Source organism: Ischnura elegans, chromosome 7 (genome assembly GCF_921293095.1).
Source record: "Ischnura elegans chromosome 7, ioIscEleg1.1, whole genome shotgun sequence".
Taxonomy (NCBI): domain Eukaryota; kingdom Metazoa; phylum Arthropoda; class Insecta; order Odonata; family Coenagrionidae; genus Ischnura; species Ischnura elegans.
The window spans coordinates 18,459,866-18,477,574 of record NC_060252.1 but is presented as its reverse complement, the minus strand read 5'-3'; the positions used below and the strand labels follow the sequence as shown (position 1 = coordinate 18,477,574).

Genomic DNA, 17,709 nt, shown 5'->3' with positions numbered 1-17,709 from the left:
GCTCACCCGCAAAGATTAAGTGAACAGACCTTAAGTGATACAGAAACAAGACTTGACATGTGAATTGTTGAGGAGTTCCATGTTGCATTATTAGCGACTACGCACTATAAAGATGAAACGAATTAAGGTCTTCGTTTTGGAAAGAGATGTTTTCACAATGGAGCCTATCATATTGAAATTCCCCAACGAAAATAGAAATTACAGCAATGAATAGGGAAAAGTCAGTTTCGGTTTTTACGCGAAGGTACTTTTTTAACTTTATTATCCTTCATAAGTTTTTGCCTTTTTTATGGTGACACTCAATGCATCTGAGAAAATAGGGTAATTACGTAGCCATAGCTCCGACTTCGAGTTCCAACAATGGGGTTGTAACTTTTTAAAAATCTTCGCTGCTTTATAAACAAATAATTCCAATACAATTCGAAACAAACTCTATATTTTGAAACTTTGAGCATAAAACCAACATCAAAAGCCACCATGATATCACAATTCCATTTATATCTACCACCACCACTCTTCTGAACCACCACCATGAACTGCACCCGCGTGGATCCTGAGTTCCGCCGTATTCCCCTCCTCCCGCTCTCTTCTCCTCTCGTAGGCGCCTCCCCTTCTCTGCTTTCTCTTCCTTTCTCTGCTACACCGCCACCTTTCTTAGTCCCTCTCCCGATCCTTCCTTTAAACACGTCAGCCTCCTTCAACTCTCTATACACCACTCCTCTTTTCCTTCACAACAATCCCTCACTACCATTGTCAGTTTTAAATTATATAAAAACAATATGGTGGCTTGTTTATGTTATGTTACATTGCCCCGTCGAAAGAACATTTTTTTTATTTTTTAGATACAAAACTTAGTTTCGAAAACCTCTAATTATAAATTCTGATGGTGGCCCCGACACCTCTAATTAGACTGGTATTTCTTTTCTAAATATTTCAGCATTCCTACCTGTAGGTCTTACAATATACACTTACCAAACAATTTCAAAATATTATTTTCTAAACAAATGAGATTGAATACCCTATTACTCCCTCTAAATACCAATAAACAAAATAACACTTCAGTCGTTTTCTTAAACACAACAATATTATACTTAATTATTCACATTAGCAGAATATGTCTCGTTGACCATTTGATCAGATATAATATCGGCATTGACCTAAATAATGTACCAGATTAACAATAATATTTAGGAAAATAATAAACACTTGAAACCATAACTTTGAAAACACATTCATACCTCTTCTATTGCAGTTGAAAGCCAGAGCACTTCACTCCCCCTTCCCATCACATAAACACTGTTCACTCCATACTGGCATTTCATTTTTCTATTTGCCACACTTATTTCACTTATCACTCCCCTGCTTTATACACTTTACTCATTCATTCTTCATTGTCATCATTCATTCCAAGCATATAAACATTACATATGTATTTAATAAACAACCAACAAAACATTTTTGCTATCATCCCTATCAAGTTATAACACATGTATTTACCCTCAATTTTATGTGGTCATATCACCCTTCCACCATCTCTCCAGGATGTTATTACTTTCGCCACTTATCTAATCGCCCTACGCGCTAATCCCCTAAGTTGCTCTTTCATTGTCCTGCAACTGACCCTTTTTCTACAAAGTATTTATTCTCCCGTCAGTATAGGATTATTCCTCGCGTTGTAATTGCTTCTTCGTGCTTGCCTTTCGCTGCCGTAACTACAATGTAAGTATTCGTTGCGATCTAACTTACCCTTTTTCTTCATCTACCGTCCATAGTTTGCTTCTGAAATCGGGTTAAGACGGTTGTGGTGTTTGCGTGTGTGTGTGTGTTGCTGTGGTTGGTGGTGTGTTTTTGTGATCTCTCCTTGATATCGTTTTAACTTGGATACATGGAATACTCCACGTTCTTCTTCTGTTATGGGATGTATCAGTAGAAAAGTAAAACTTCCCTTGGACTCCTTGATCCCGTATGGACCCTCATACATAGGTAAGAATGCTTTGAACATTTTTCTTTCCTCATTTGAAACTGGATCCGTGTGTATCAACACTAGGTCTCCCACTTCAAACTTTTCTATCCTTCCTTTGTATTTTCTTTCTTCTCTCAACCGCCTCTTCTACCCTTTCTTCGCAATATGTTCACGGATTTTAGTTATAAGAATTTCATCATTCTCCGCTTCCACGGCGTCTTCGTTAGATGACCATTTGTGCCAAATACGTTCGGGTTTATGTCCGAAATGTGCTTCAGTAGGAGTTACTTCAATTTATCCAGCACTCTCGCCAAATGCCCAAAATGTCCTTCTAAATTCCGTGAAATAATTAATAAGTCATCAACGAAATTCAGACAGAAATTCTCATGTTCGTCTCCCAAAACATATTCAATTGCTCTCACTAATGCACTGCTATTGATTGAACAACCAAACGGTACTCGGGTGGATTGGTAGATCCTTCCCTCAAATGTGAAGGCACAATATTTCCTAGATTGTGGGTGTGATTCTATCTGGTAAAAACTCTGTGTGAGGTCCAGCGATGTCATAATTTTCTCGTTGGCGCATTCCTGAAATAACTCCTGCGGTGTTCTGGATGTGGCATAATCTGGCTTAATAATTTTATTTACTGCCCTTGCATCCATGCACAAACGTACCGAATTGTCCTTCTTAAGCAAGTAAACCATCGGTGATATGTAACGTGACGTATTCTTCTCGATAATCCCTTGGAGTAACAGCTTATTAATGGATTCCCTTGCTTTCCCTCGTAGATTCAGCGGAATAGTGTAACATTGACCATGAAATTCTTCATCTTCTTTTACCTCAATTTTATATGAATACCCTTTTATTTTCCCAGGCGTAATCTTAAATATCTCTTTCCTCTTCTTAATATCTTCCGCTAATACTGCCTTCTCTTCTTTTGAAAGCTCCGGGATATTCTCAACGCTGCTCTCTATCTCCTCCGTGGAAATCACTTCTTCCTCTCGCGTAACATATACTTTTCCCATCTGCCATTCTTCTATGTGCATTACCAGTCGCTGCGAAGGTACTTCTGCCCCTTTGAATGGACATCTCACCGTCTTTTCTCCTTGCTTTATAATTACAACCCTATCTCTGTAGTCAATTTTAGCCTTCCACATATCTAAAGTGTCCGTACCCACAATGATTGTTTTTATTAACCCCGGGACTACGGTAAAATTCAAGTCAACACAAATATCTCCGATTTTCATCGTGGGAACTATTGGTTTTTTAATTCTACCACTCTTCCGTCCAATGGCTCCCATTACTTGAACTCCTCTTACAGGTAACTCCATCACTTCCATAAAATATGCTTTGTTTTCATCGTAAAACTCTTCACTAATACAGGTAATCTCCGATCCTGTGTCTATAAGTGCACCAATTTTCAACCCGTTAATTGCTATCTCTATTTCCGGGCATCTGATTCCTGGACCCCCGTCTTCTTTCTCCTCTTTGAGTAATTCTTGTGGTGACTTTATTAGACTCCTAACTCTATTTTTCCACTTCCTTTTCTCCTCTGCATTCGTATTCTCGATCGTCCCATCTTCTTCGGTCTTCGGTGCGTCGGGACATGGAATACAACGAGACCTATTTAGTTTTCCGATTTTCTTCCCGCAACACTAATACCATCGTTATTCTCGAAAATGAGGGTATTCACGCGATCAGCTGTTCGGTGATATTCCATTTCTCCACGCCCATACGGATTGTTTGGATCCCATCTCCTGTCTCTCTCTCTCTCGTTCCATTGTTGGCGTCGGTTTTCCCGTTGTCCTGCCTCCGGTCTAGACTCTCGGTGTTGTTCTGGTGCGGCGTTGTCATATCGTCCCAAAAGTTCCAATAATTGCGGTAATGCCGTTATATGCTGCGTGATAATGGCGGCATTTACTTCTGGTCCAAAATGATGCTCGAGTCTATATATGATTTCCTCGTCCTCCATGGCAGGTTGCAATTCTTTTGCTGCACTTATCCTTTTCGTAGCATATTCTATCCTGTTCATATTTCCATTCCTGTGGTATTGACCGGAATCGAGCATTCTCCTCACCTCCATCTGATGTTGTTTTCCCCAAAACTGTGCCAAGAATAATTTTTTGAAATTTCACATATCAGTCTGCAAATGATACGTGGCAGTCATCCATTCCCCAGCCAGTCCTACCATGCCTTGCCGAATAATTTTGAGCATGTCACCATTCGGCAGCTGATATAATCCTTGATACTCCTCCAATTCGTGCATATATCGCATCGGTCTCGCTCCTTTTCGTCCATCAAACTGGAATCTTCACGTTGATTGCAGGTATTTGTGATACACTTCCTCCTTTGTAGCCCTGCATTCTCAACCACTCCGTCTCCTTCCGGCCGATTAATTGCATTTGTTTTTCTAGCCTTGCCGCTTCCGCGCTTGCTCTCTCCGACACCTGCTCTATTTTTACGCCGCATTTCAAAATTCTTTCGCTTACTATTTGAAATTTTCGCTTTGTTTCTTCACTGATGTTATCCATCTCCTGCATTGTTCTGCCTTGTACGTCTCCTAATGCTGCGAGAACTTCGATCCTCTCTTGTCGTGAATCTTCTTTTAATACACCAATCTCTTCCCTAATCTCTTTCTGCCCCATCTCCAAGTCTTCTCTGTGTGCGGATAGCTTCTGTTTCCATTCCTCTCTTATTCCTTCTACTTTTTCTTCAATAAGTACCTTAACTACACTCTGAATTTTTGCAATTCCATCTGCCTGTTTTCTGATCACGTCTCTTAATAACCCTTCCATGATCCTCCTCTGCTCTTCTTGCAGTCTTTCTTTCTCCTCTCGTTCTCTTCTTTCCCTTTCTCTCTGCTCTTCTTGAAGTCTATCTTTCTCCACAAATTCTCTTCTGAATTCCTTCAACCACGTAACTACGTCAGGTTCTATTATCTGTGCTTCTTTCAATTTAAACCGATACGAATCAATATTAATTCCCTTTTCCTCAAATGCGGTTCTCAGTCTTACCATCAATTCTTGTTTTACCCCGGCGGTATTCAAACCAAGCTCTCTTAATTCCTCTATTATCTCCGCCTTCTTTAATTCCTCAAAACATTTCTCTATCGTCGCCATTTTTCCAAGTTCTCGTGTACCCGGTCGAGAGTTCACTTATTGTTAAAGTGTGTAATGGTTGTTAGACTACGCGTGCAATAGTTTACGTATCCCGCTTTCTCAGGGTATCCTTGTGGTTTAACAAACACCGTGGCCCAATTATATCTCTAAATATGCATAGATTTCATCGGATCACGTGTTGCTGTCGTGCCCTACACGTTGCGGCGCCAAAATGTAACTTTTTAAAAATCTTCGCTGCTTTATAAACAAATAATTCCAATACAATTCGAAACAAACTCTATATTTTGAAACTTTGAGCATAAAACCAACATCAAAAGCCACCATGATATCACAATTCCATTTATATCTACCACCACCACTCTTCTGAACCACCACCATGAACTGCACCCGCGTGGATCCTGAGTTCCGCCGTATTCCCCTCCTCCCGCTCTCTTCTCCTCTCGTAGGCGCCTCCCCTTCTCTGCTTTCTCTTCCTTTCTCTGCTACACCGCCACCTTTCTTAGTCCCTCTCCCGATCCTTCCTTTAAATACGTCTGCCTCCTTCAACTCTCTATACACAACTCCTCTTTTCCTTCACAACAATCCCTCACTACTATTGTCAGTTTTAAATTATATAAAAACAATATGGTGGCTTGTTTATGTTATGTTACAGGGTATTGGGAGAAAATAATGCTTATAATTGTATCTCCTCCGAAGGTATTTGGTATTTTTCGTTCTCCACTCGGGAATGTAAGTCAGCTTTTAGTAAAAATGTAGGAAGTCAGAGAAAATCATGTCAATCAATCATAAAAGGTTTTAGCCGTAAGAGCTAAGTATTTTTTATTTATTTTACATTTTAGTGAATTTTTTCCGATTTTTCAGATATTCTTGCTCTTCATCTATGTATTTTGTAACTGTGGAAAGTCTTTTGTATTGCATGTATTGAAAAAGGAAGTGTACACTCCCCGTTTACTGTACTTTTGATCTGGAATAAAAAAATTGAAATTTCTCATCCGAAAATATTTTAACACCGTGTTTACACTCGTTTTCAAAATAATTGCGTATGATTTTCGTTAAATCATTTGAAAATTTCACGATATTGTGCGTGAGTTTGCGAAAAGTCCGCCCCATTTGAGCGCTGGCAAAAAATAAAAACAAGCCAATTGTTGGGGTCATTCGTCAGCGGACCACACATTCGGGTCTGTGTGTCATTGGACCTATTGGGGGGAGGGAGAGAGAGAGAGAGAGGGGTGGGTTATGGAGCCCGCATTCCGAACGTATTTATGAGCTCTTTCGTGTGGGCCGCTTACGTAAAAAAGAGGGGAGACTCAATAGATAGCCTCCGCAGATTCTCTTCCGGCATTCTTCCGTAGCGTATTTTTCTTTTCTCGTGACGAATTGCTCATTTTATTGCTAAAGGCCTGGTTACACGGTACTTTACCCAGTACAATAACCCGAACGAGTTAATGTCGAAATGTATAAACGCGTGAATGAACGCAAAAATGCACGGTGCACCTACTCAAATCGTGGCGCAAATAATTTAATTCACTTGAATTATATTTTTCGGGTATTATTGCTGTTCATCAATCTATATTGAAACTGCGGAAGTTCTTTAGTATTAATCGCTGTAATTTATTCCCATAAAAATGTATTGTATACTTCCCATTTCAAGAATTAAGACAGTGGTATTTTAGATGTGGAGTTAAAAACTTGAATTTTTGTCACTCAGCCGCCATGGTTCATATCTCAATTGAATGTTATATCCTCGTCATGTTCATATCGAGGTGTCTTCTTCCACAATCAATAGTTTAAACTAGCAAAACAAGGTTGCAAGGCGTATGAAAAAATAATAGTAAGCACCGTGCTAATGTTTCCTTTAATTCAAAATCGATCAAACCTTACGCCAATTTCCGCGCAATTTCTAATTAAACCTTAATCGGCAGATTACTTTAATAATAATAATAATAATTTCGGCACATGTTTCATGGGTTAATGTCGCTCTCGTGGGGACGACCGACGGTCAGTCGCGCTAATGAGGGTTCAACCTCGGCTTCGACCCTAATCCGACCCTTTTCGAGGACCCGAGCTCGCGAGGGATGGACCCAAAACACCGGGAGGGCCCCCACCCATCTGGGCCACGTGTAGCACATTTTGCATTTTACAATTCTTTTAGTGCTATCTACAATTTATTGGCTTTATCGTCTTCTTGATCACACCTGGAATACGGGCGATTTTTGATCGTCTTTCTACGATGATTTTTAAGAATTTTATCCAATCTGCGATAAAAGTCCCCTTCTGACTTGGCAACGCTGCATCCATCAACTTTAGGGTAGGGTAGGAAAGGCCTCTCGCTCCACGCTGAACAATGGCATTCTCAATTCATGCAAAGGAAAAACTTGCCCACTGCTCATGCAGGCATGATGAGAGGGCATAAGAGAAGAGGTTCTAAATCTATCTGCTTTGCAGTCTATTTCTTTTACTTTCTTCTCGTGATCACGTCATAGTGCGTTGGTAAACGTAACATCTACATAATACCCTGCGAGCCATTTCTAGGGTGTTTGGCAGGGGGTGATCAATAGCCAGCAAGCATTTGGACTCCAACATGCAACAAATTATACTACTATATGCTGTTAGAAATAAAAATAAAATTAAAAAACATGCATTACAAACAAGTTTTACATAGGTTAGTTGACTACACCACAAGTCAAGCAGTCTATTTATGAGTTCTATCCCTGCTGTTATAATCTCTTATCGATCCTGGAAAAAATGATATTCTGAATCTGTCTGTTCTACAATCTATCTCTCTTATTTTATTTATATGATCTGATCTTCCGTAGCATGTTGGCGACCGTAAGATATGTTTAACTTCGTCAGAAAAGACACTGCTTTTGAATTTGTCCAAAAGGTTTAGCCTATTTTCCAATCATGACGGTTCCGAACACTGGCAGCGTATTCCAAATGTGGTCTAACGGATGAAAAGTAGCTAATTTCTCTCACTTTGTCGTCGCACTTCCCTAATATTCTTTTAACAAAACCCATTTTACCATAAGCTTGACCGGTTATTTCTCGAATATATTTATTCCACGATAGATCATTAATGAGTCTTACTACTAGATATTTCGAAGAAAAAGGCGGAAAAGCTCACAGGTAAGTGTTTCTCACTCACTCACTGTCACTGTGAGCTTTTCCGCCAGATCAATTTCTTCCACAGTGGTCTCCGAAAAAGAGAGAGTATCCAAAAATTTACTTCTCATCAACCTCAAAACGTTCAATGGGTTTATCACCTCAGCCATTTTAATTACCCGAACGATGTTGAAAGCTATATTATACTATTAAAAACAGCAATCAGATCGTTTTGGCTCAATCCACAATACAAGAGCATAGAGAGTGCTGGAGATAACCGTATGCTTCTGAATAAACCAAAAGATGAAGTAGAACTGACAAAACTCCAATTCCTCGCTGTTTTCCGTCTCTACTGGTGTTTATATTTTGTTCGAGGAGACGGGAAATGTTTGGGTGATTTTATGACAGTACCTGAAATGGTCGAGGATGCAGCCGTTTCCAGAAGCGAAAAATCTACGTACGCCCTTTAGAAATACAATAGATTTGCCGACCTCCCACCAAAGGGCAAGGGCAGACCCCGTCCATTCATACGGATGGGGTTTTTCCCGTCTCGTCTCCGAGAGGCCTAGGCTGTTGACGTATTCCATGTGTTGCTTATTTTGGGTTTCCCCTTAAAAGTTTGAAAGAAACATGCCTCCTATCTCGTTTCCTTTGCGCATTTACGGGCAGAAAGATGAAGCATAAATTCTTACCGCGAATTACTCCGGGTCATAGTATCATTCCGAAGTTTCCGCGTTTCAAAGTGATACTATATATTATAAATAAATGCAGAGCAATTTTCCCATCAATCCGATGCTCCATAAGGATCAGGTAAAATCGGAAATACAGAAAGACTAACAGAAAACAAAAGAGCGATTCGCCGGGGCGTGAGACTCCGCCGTAGACGAAATATAGCTCGCATCGCATCGCTGGCCGCTCACCGGCTGGGTCGAGGCCCCGGCGAGGAGTGGGCCAATTGCCGGCATGCCTTCCCCCTGACGGGCGGCGAATTGACAAATCGGGCATCTTTGATCGCTGATATCTCGACTCAAAGGTCACGAGGGCACGGGAAATTTCACACATTTCATTTTTTTGCATTAATATACAAATGTGCTAAGTTTGAAGCAAAAGTGGGCGTTACACTCCGTTAATGTTCCTTGTCAGCAGAAGAGGTGAAGTGTGAAGAAAATTTCAAGAAAAACACCACAAGAGGGGCAGATGGGCGCTTCATCGTTAGAATACCCATCAAAGGAGACATCAGTCACCTTGGAGATTCTGAGCAAATCGCCAATCGCAGATTTATGATGATTGAGAAGCGACTTCTAAGGGATGAGGAGAGGAAATTGGCATATTCTTCATTCATGAAGGAATTTTGAGATCTTGGGCACATGGAGTTAGTCGTAGAGGAAGAGGACCATCCACCAAGGGGCGTCGCCTTCTACATTCCTCATCACTCAATTACGAAGGCAACCAGTTCAACGACGAAATTGAGAGTTGTGTTTGATGCGTCAAGCAAGAGCTCAAGGGATCCAAGGGGTATCATTAAATGATATATTAATGGTAGGGCCCACCATTCAAGATGATCTGCCCAGCATCATTATTAGATCTAGGATACACGAGTATATAATGACTGCTGATATTGAAAAAATGTATCGCCAAATCAAGATTCATCCATCTGACACCAATTTGCAACGCATATTATGGAGAGACGAAGAAGGCGCGCCAATTGAAACCTACAGGTTAAACACAGTAGCGTACGGCACGGCCTCAGCGTCGTTTTTAGCGAAAAGATGTCTTCAGCAATTAGCCCTGGAAGAATCGCATCGTGATTCTTGCGCTGCAGCAGTGGTGATGAAAGATTTCTACGTTGACGATCTCCTCACAGGCAGCAACTCGATCGAGGAGGCTGAGAAAGTTGGGAGTGGGAGTCCAAATGCATGCTGAATGCTGGTGATTGATCACCCCCTGCCAAACACCCTAGAGGTGGCTCGCAGGGTATTATGTAGATGTAGATGTAGAAAGTTCAAGAAGGAATTATCACATTGCTAGAAAGAGGAGGTTTTAGGCTTCGAAAATGGTGCTCTAATCATCCCACATTGCTGAAGAAAATTCCATTGAACCACAGGGAGGCATATTATCAGATTCGCCCGGAAGGAGACAACACCAGCAGGAGCCTGGGAATTCTTTGGAACCCAAACGCAGACGTCTTCCATTTCGACACGAAGAACTTCGATTGTAAAGCCCGAGTAACTAAACGATCAGTTCTTTCCGATCTTGCAAGGATATTTGATCCTCTGGGTCCTATAGGACCAATCATTCTAAATGCAAAAATATTCCTTCAGCGACTGTGGGAACTCAGATTGGAATGGGATGAATCACCTCCCGCGGAGCTCCATTCAAAATGGCTTGATTTCCGTGAATCATTCAGATGCCTAAATGATTTTCGACTTCTCCGGCGCGTAATTGCGAAGAATTGCAGTGTTTATGAGATTAACGGCTTTTGTGATGCCTCAGAATCCGCTTATGGTGCATGTTTATACGTCAGGTCCATCAAATCAGATGGAAAATTCATGATGCGTCTTCTATGCTCCAAGTCGCGAGTGGCGCCGCTGAAGAAAACCACTCTTCCCAGGCTAGAACTCTGCGCAGCAGTACTCCTCGCCAATCTCATTCATAAGGTCTCATCATCACTCTCGTTTTCGGGAAGCCGTATTCTATGGTCAGACTCTACAGTGAAGGCACCATCATCCAATTGGAAGACTTTCGTCGCCAACAGGGTTGCCGAGATCCACGAGCTCACAAGTAAATGGAAATGGAGGCATATCAGAGGAGTGGACAATCCAGCAGATCACATTTCCAGGGGGCTTACCCCGCAGCAATTGCACGAGATGGCATCATGATGGCAAGGGCCGCCTTGGATGAATGGACATGAAAATGAATGGCCGCCAGAATCATTCATTGATATGCTAGAGCTGCCCGAGAAACAACCAATAGCCACCGCTTTGACTGCAGTGGAAGTGAACCAATTAATCCAGCGCTATTCGTCATTATCCAAATTGCAGAGGGTAACGGCTTATTGCCTGCGATTCAGACACTACGCCTCAAAATCACGCACTGAGAGCCTGGAGAGCTCACGGCTCGAGAAATAGAGGCGGCTCTTACGCAGCTGATTAAAGCAGCTCAAAGCGAAGTGTTTTTTAATGAGCTTCATGACCTTCAGCGGAAAAATCAAGTTAGCAGCAAATCAAGCTTGAAAATGCTGCATGCATTTCTGGATGAAAACAACGTGATCCGGGCGGGAGGAAGAATAAGTTCCTCTAACATTTCCTATAGTCAGAAGCATCCAATTGTCTTGCCTCCGAAACATCATCTTACAAAATTGATCGTGATGCATGAACACATCAGGCAACTTCACGCTGGAGCGCAACTGCTTCTTTCATCAATACGGCAACGTTTCTGGCCTTTAAGTGGAAGAAATCTCTGCCGTCAGATGGTACATCAATGCACAAAATGCTTTCGCAGTAACCCTAAGGCTGTACCACAGTTAATGGGCAGGATCTGATGAGAGCTCAAGGGGAGCTCTTCTAGGTTACAACCACCGGGGCCCGGAACCAAGCCCGAGGCTTATACGCCAGGACACCCGGTGAGGGGCTGGAGAGGAAGGAAAAAGGAAGGAGACGCCGTCGCGATCGGAGCCCGCCGACGCCTCCAGGGAAAGGAAAGGGTTGGAAGGGAGTGGAATAGGGTTAAAACACTCCAATGCTATGGAAGCAGAGGAGGCCCTACCTAGTGAAACCATGCGTACGCAATTTTTCTACCACCATCCCGGGGAGATTTTTCTATGAGGAAGAAAAATCCCAATGAGAGGGACAGTGGGACAGTTAATGGGCAATTTACCTAGACAGAGACTTGAACCAACTCGCCCCTTTTTAAGGTGCGGGGTTGATTATTGCGGCCCCATTTATGTCAAAACTAGCCGTCGTCGAGGATCTCAGCCAATCAAGGCTTATATATCTGTATTTGTTTGCTTCTCCACCAAGGCAGTGCATCTTGAATTAGTGGGGGATTTGACGAAAGAAGCATTTTTGGGAGCTTTAAAGCGCTTCAAATCTCGACGAGAAAAGTGCAGCGACATTTGTTCAGACAATGGCACAAATTTTGTGGTAGCGAATCGGGAATTGAAGGATCTCAAGAAAGTATTCTCATCGAAGTCACACCAGGAAAGACTTCATCACTACTCATCCTCACAAGGCATCAATTGGCATTTCATCCCCCCTCGTTCACCCCACTTTGGAGGCCGTTGGGAAGCGGCTGTCCGTTCACTCAAATATCATCTCAGGAGAATTGTTGGGAACGCATCCCTCACGTATGAGGAGACATACACTTATTTAACTATGATAGAGGCGTGCCTTAGCTCCCGACCAATTACCCAAATGTCATCAGATCCTAATGACCATTTCTTAATTGGTGACGCACTCACTGCCATCCCTGACCCAAATATGATTGATATCCCCGTCAATCGTCTATCCAGATGGCAGCACGTGACCAGGATGCAACAGCATTTCTGGTCTCGTTGGCACAAGGAGTACCTGTCTAGCCTCCAGGTTAGACCCAAGTTGACCAGAGAGGCACCCAGCATGCAGCAAGGCGATTTGGTCCTTATCAAGGAGGACAATCTACCCCCTCTCCGGTGGAGCCTCGGTCGCATCGTGCACCTCCACCCCGGTGAGGATGGGGTTTCGAGAGTGGCAAACTCTGTCCCTTGCCTAAAGAGAAAAGCTAAAATTTGAACGTTGAATTTCATTTTTGTAAATTTCCATTTGTGTAAGTTTTATTTGCAGACTGAGAGAAACTTGTTTAATCATAAACTTTCACGATTTAATGGACTTATTTTCAGTAATCATAGTAAAGAGGTGACATTTTTATCAAGTGAACCAGTGAATTATTGTGAGTGATAATTTATTAGTGAGAGTGTCAGTGATTTCATCAAGTGTCGTTTGTGTAAATATCGGGTGATATTTCAGTTTCTTTTTTTCATTACTCGTATTTATGTGGAATATGCCACATGCAATGGAAGTGAGCCTTCCTCACGGACACAGAGACTTCATTTCAAAAGGCTCTCACTATATATGGCAGTTGTCTATTCATGTGTTTCTTCCATGTATGTGTTTATGATGTATGTGTTTGTTTGTTTTACACTCCCCCACACGCTCCACGCTCTTTATTGAAAATCACAGCTTTTCAAGGCGGGCGGAATGTTGGGTATTTCTCCCCCTTCCCTGCGGCGAGTGTCGTCGCCCTCGGGATTTTCCAAGCCCGGCGAAGTCCCTCTCGGACCCCTTTCTCTTGGTCTCCGCCAAGGGGACTCGACTCACACCCTTTTGGAGTGAGGGAGTGCCGTTACGCGAGGGTCAGTAACCCTCAAACCCTAGCATCCATGCCTATGCCGACTGCGTGGGTTTCAAGTCAGTGCTCACTGAAAACCGGGAGCGTGTGGACGCGGAGTCTCGGCGTACGCTTCCCCGCGAGTTGCGCGCGAATAAACCAAATTCGATTGAAGGTGTCCTCGCCTTTCATTTCATCATAACCCGGGGCACACGTCCCCGCGCGCACTTCTTCTGTGCCACCTTCGGGCCGGAATGCGCGAACACCATGCGTTACGTGAATACTCCATGAAAATTTCAAGCCAGGAGGGTTGTTTAACAAGTTCCAAGGGTCCAACATTTTTATCTCCATAGCAGTAAAAAAGAAATTCGCTTTTAACTTCTGCTAGGTCATGGTCGAGCAGCTGGAGTCAAAAATGAAAGCTGTGTAGCGCATCCTTAAGAGTGATATTTTGTGGCAAAAGAGTATACCGCTGCTTTATCGATTGCGAGGCAGTCAAAGGGTAGTGTACTCAGTTATATAATTTCCATTCCCAGTAATCAGCGTGGAATTATTCTTAGACATCACCAGGCTACTCTATTCAGTATTTCATCGTCTAGAGTAAGGAATAGCGGGAACAGTGGCTCATCTAGATATCTATAAAAAATTTTACTTGTCGCCAGATACTTATATCTTCACAAATCAATGACAATGTATAACGCTGAAACATATCTTTTTTGCAGGTATACATAAGGGACAAGGATTATTCTTATTATTTCTATGACGTAATGCAAGAATTGACGAGGAAAAAATTGCCATGGCGTCCCATTTAAACAGCTTATATAGTGCAGTGTAAAATATATAAATGTTTTCTTTAAAACGCCAAGTCAGTGGTATCATTATCTTCTACGTTATAAAGTTGATTTTGGATTTGAATACCCTATATACTTGCACTTATGGCCACGAGGGAAATTTTCACAGGATATTGTAAACACATTACTTATCGACAAGTATTTATTAATTCGAGAATATTTGGTGGTATTGGCCCTCTTCTCTCTTATGAAGCTATTCCACGTGGTTAGAATTAAAGACAACTCATTGGGCATTTAAAATTTTAATATAATGATGTGTAATCATCAGTGCGACTCTCATTTACATTTTCTTAATCAACAAATTTTCAAGTTATTAGCATACCCGGTCTAGCCACGGTGATAACTTTACGTGAGTCACACGCAATGCACAAATTGCGCGAATAATCCACAGAGAAAAAAAATCATTCACCTTGACTTGGATTCGAACCCGGATCCCCCGATTCGTTTATGTGGACGTGCCCACGGCCCCAAGCGCATGTGTATGATAATAGAGGATAATTTTTACCCATTTTTTTCTAATCGTGGGCTTAAATCAAGTTGGCAGTGCATAAAAATCGTGCACTATCGTCGAATAATGATTTTGTGACGCACGAGACCCCAGTATCGACGATTTCTTGCGTAAGCAGTTACCAAAATTATGACTGTCAAGAGCACTTATTTGTTTGTCCGCTCAAGCAATTAAAAACATGAGCTTCATAATGCTCCTGATAACATTTAATTGGTTTTTAATGTTATTCTTCGTACTCTCCCGGTACATCTGAGTTGGTACTCCTTGTCTCTCTCTCTCTCTGCTCAAGCAGTTAAATTCCACCCTAAAGATCAGATCGTGGGAGATGATGTTTTTGCAGTTTTTTGGGTTTAACTTATGTTTTTATTAAGGTAGGAATGGAGATACGTGAATATTGCATATATTTTTATCATTCTTAATGCTTCATCTGTTAGTTACAACGGTAGTGGCCACTCTGTATTACAACAAATTTATTAGAGGAGCATATAACCTTCACTTAAAGTTATATGCTCCTCTAATAAATTTGTTTACTTAAGGTTATATGCTCCTCTAATGGAACACGAAAACCGCGACGCTAGTCGACGCGTGTCGACGTATGTCGATGAATGGAAAGAAGGCATTGGGTGCTTTACATTGATGCGACTCATGCGTCGACTAGGGTCGACTCACGGAAACTATTTATAACTCTCCAATTCCTGTGTGTGATCGTTTTTTGACTTGTGTCACAACAGTCGGCGTCTCTCATAGAATGGAACACTAAAACCGCGACGCAAGTCGACTTTTTTCGACGAGTGTCGATGTATGGAAAGCACCCATTGGGTTGAAGAACGGTTGTTGAGGCCACATTCGGCCAACAATGGAATGAGAGAAGGGACGGCAGAAATGAACATGGAATGCAGGAAATGTTATATCGAGGCACCATTTTCAGTCTCTGAAAAGTCATTCTCATTAGAAAAGGAAAAAACGAATTTCAGTGTCAGGCTTTAGATTTGTAGGGTGCGAAAATTCTTCTGAGGAAAAGTTATTTGCTTTGATCAGTATTCGAACCCGTATCTCCCGAATTCGGTCTAGGTGTTCCACCACTTAAACAATCAAATCAACCTCTGCCCTCGCACAGTTTTTCCATGGAGAACCGGAGAGATGCGGTCTCGAATTCCGAACTAGGTAGATGTTTTCTCCTCGCTTGAATTTTCACAGTTTTAGTACATTTGCGGGTGACTCCGAAAAGGTTCACCAATAGTTATCAGTGTCTATATCCGTGAATAACTTTATATTTTTATTGAATAATTTGGCAGGCGCCACCATGCAATCCTCCTCAATATATAACAAAGCATTCGCATTAGCTGGGAGTAGCTGCCATGACGGTATTCATCTTAACGTAACAGCAATTCGAAATTCTTCGTATGCTGTTAATTATAATGGTAACACAATTGTCATACTAATGTAATATCTATTAAGAAGCTGCACGTAGTAATGATATTCTCGACATGCAGTGCAATCGATTGGTAGGTATAATAATATATTTATTGCTATCACCAGCGTAGAGATTACACATAAGACGAAAGTAAAGTTATATTCAAGCACGCAAGCATTCTATGATAGAAAATGCGTAGATATACTTTATTTCATCTTCAAGTTTCCGTGTATTAATTTTAACTGTTATTGTTTAATTACAATTTGTATATTGTTCAATGATTTACAATTTACATTTTAATTGCGTTTTATAGTAATATTTTGAACTTCTAGTTAGTGTTTCTCAATAAGTATTTCATTTTCATGGCGACATTCCTGCTTATGACATGAGGATAAATAGAAAAATCAAGGTTATGCGGTTGCGTAAAGCACCGCTAGATTGGAACACGAGACTCAAGGTAAATTAGGTGGGAAAAAACTTGACCAAATAGATCAATTCAACAACTTGTAGAGCACATTAGCGGAAAACGTTTAGAGTAGTAAGGGCATCATTGTCACGAGTATTTATATATGAATGCGAAGTTCTACTTTCTACTCTGCTATAATGCGTTCAACGAAAATGCAGTTTCAACCAAGTACAGTAAGGACATCAGGAAGAGAATTGCGTTAGCAAAGGAGGTGTTCGTGAACAGGAAGGAGCTCATGAGAGGATCCTTATGTAAGAGTTTAAAGAAAAAGTTTGTGAAGAGTCTGATCTGGAGTGTAGCGCTTTACAGTGCGGAAATATGGACACACAGGTAAAAGGACGAGAGAAAAATGGAGGCGTTCGACATGCGGATTTGGAGAAGAATGGAGAAAGTGAAATGGACGGAGAGAAGGAGGAAAGACGAAGTGCTGGATATGGAGGGTGAGGAGAGGAAGTTTCTAGGTGAGATACGGAGGAGACAGAAGGTATGAATGGAGCGAGTATTTAGCGGGGAGAGGATGTTGAAAATAGTGTTACGGCCATTTTACACGGGGCATGGAGTTGCACGAATGCATGAACGAAATTAGAACAGGGGCTATTTTGCCATCTCACGTCCACGTATTCTTGCATGTGTTCTAGCAATTCACCGCTTCACACGACCCAACTTTATCTGCGCCTTCGTACACACGACAGATTGTGCTAGTACGTGCCTCGTGTAAAACGGCCTCTAGAGGGGAGAATGCAATGCAAACGAGGGAGAGGAATGAAGAGAATAGGGTTTTTGGATAGAAAGAAAGGCCTTATTGTGAATTTATGAGGGAAATTTATGAAGGGAGGGGATTCTTCCAGGAGAATTCTAAAATGTTCCATAGTAGAATCGGTAGAATACCTAATTTAATAATAATTTCTACCAAATTTTCATA

General features: G+C 41.6%; 1 protein-coding gene across 1 annotated transcript in view; it reads right to left on the bottom strand.

Moving 5' to 3' along the window:
- Positions 1 to 17,709, bottom strand: part of LOC124161979 (lipase 3-like) — a 159,369-nt gene that overhangs the window by 54,357 nt on the left and 87,303 nt on the right. The gene's annotated exons all lie outside the window — the stretch shown is intronic.